Source organism: Priapulus caudatus, unplaced genomic scaffold (assembly GCF_000485595.1).
Source record: "Priapulus caudatus unplaced genomic scaffold, Priapulus_caudatus-5.0.1 Scaffold1752, whole genome shotgun sequence".
NCBI lineage: Eukaryota > Metazoa > Priapulida > Priapulimorpha > Priapulimorphida > Priapulidae > Priapulus > Priapulus caudatus.
Genome location: NW_014578813.1, coordinates 41,079 through 43,242, shown reverse-complemented (window position 1 = coordinate 43,242; position 2,164 = coordinate 41,079). Strand labels below are relative to the sequence as shown.

The 2,164-nt window shown below is 45.4% G+C and overlaps 1 protein-coding gene across 1 annotated transcript in view; it reads right to left on the bottom strand.

The window, feature by feature from the left end:
• LOC106817518 overlaps window positions 1–2,164 on the bottom strand; it is a 47,783-nt gene that overhangs the window by 10,446 nt on the left and 35,173 nt on the right. The gene's annotated exons all lie outside the window — the stretch shown is intronic.

Here is a 2,164-nt window from a genome sequence, read left to right as displayed (position 1 = left end):
GACCAGCCTGTAAGCACACAACCCTCACACATGTAATACCTGCCTCCCCCACCAGCTCATCCTGTCTGTACACCAGCCTGTAAGCACACACCCCTCACACATGTAATACCTGCCTCCCCCACCAGCTCATCCTGTCTGTACACCAGCCTGTAAGCACACACCCCTCACACATGTAATACCTGCCTCCCCCACCAGCTCATCCTGTCTGTACACCAGCCTGTAAGCACACACCCCTCACACATGTAATACCTGCCTCCCCCACCAGCTCATCCTGTCTGTACACCAGCCTGTAAGCACACACCCCTCACACATGTAATACCTGCCTCCCCCACCAGCTCATCCTGTCTGTACACCAGCCTGTAAGCACACAACCCTCACACATGTAATACCTGCCTCCCCCACCAGCTCATCCTGTCTGTACACCAGCCTGTAAGCACACAACCCTCACACATGTAATACCTGCCTCCCCCACCAGCTCATCCTGTCTGTACACCAGCCTACAAGAATATTAGTTTCATGGAACTATAGATGAAAGCAGCAGAGATTTACCACTAACCTGATTATCCGACGCCAACACTGAGGTTAGACTGACATGACATGACACACGATGACGTGACATGACACACGATGACGTGACATGACACACGATGACGTGACATGACACACGGTGACATTACATGACACACCGTGACATGACACACGATGACGTGACATGACACATGATGACGTGACATGACACACGGTGATGTGACATGACACACGGTGACGTGACATGACACACGGTGACGTGACATGACACACGGTGACATGACATGACACATGATGACATAACATGACACATGATGACATGACATGACATTCAATGACAAAAGGAAAAATTAAGGACTTTCAAGGACAAAGACAAAATTCAAGGACTTTCAAGGTAAACGTTTAACGCAACTACGCACTTAATCTCGTCCATGGTCTGCAGCTCTTGCTCCAGCGGCGTCAGGTTGGTTGCCCCGGCAATAGTCGCAGACGTCAGCAGCAGAGAGGAGCGGCTGACCAGCTGCTGAGACTTGTGTCTCGTGTGAAGCGCCACGCTACTCTTCTGCCAATCAACACACGGAGATGCAGATGCTGTAGTATCTACTCCAATGACGCGACACGCTGGCAGTCAGTGCCAGACTTACGTGACGAGAGAATTCAAGGCGCCAAATGCCATATTTGTAAGATTTATTGATTGGATTTTGAATGGAAAATTGTTAGAATTTTGCATTTGATTCGCACATGCACGCACAGATGTGCATACTCAATTTTACAAAACTGTTGCCTGTATACTGCCATTTCTTACAATTAAACCTGGTATCCATAGCAACACTTGCTCACCTTCTCCACAGTTCCTCCCCCTCCCCCTCCTACTCCAAATCCTCCGAAACCCCCGAAGCCATCCTGCTTGGGAGCATCTGTCTTTTCTCGTTCCATCTTCTCCTTGAAGGCCAGAAGCTTCTCTGTCGTGTACTCGAGCTTCCTGTGTGGAAAGAAGGCATCATCATCATCACAGACATGCCAACATTCAATGAAGCCAAAGAGTAATGATTTCTAAATTCCTGGTTTTGACAAACGCCGCAGGCAAAATTTTGAAACTTAGATGCTCTGTGGTGCATTCTGGAGCCATCTGTGGCACTTTCAGCATTGATTTAAATTAGACAAAATGATGTTTTTCTGCCTGAAAATAGTGGGGAAAATCAAGAATTATTTCAGAGATTTATCAAACGAGAACTAAATTTTATTACAGTAAACTTGTGCATACACCCACAATCATAGGGAACATTAATGGATCAGGATACCCTGATTATGTTATCTTTCTTATTGACTCAATAGTGATTACATAGTAACACAAAATATCTCAGATCTCTGCTAAACAAAAAAAATGACTATACATGTACTATAAACACTTTCACAAAAATGTGTCAGTTCTCTAGATCTGCTGAAGAAATAAATGAAAAGTTTGCTGAAGAAATAAATGACTATACAATGTACATGTAGTGTACTACAAACTCTTTCACAAAGATTCACAGTTCTCTGCTGTAGTTTCACCCCCGGCATTCCAATCACGGTTGCGTGTCTTGAAGTTACCTGCCAATTCAAGGTACGTGTCCTGTAGTTAACCTTGCAATCACAA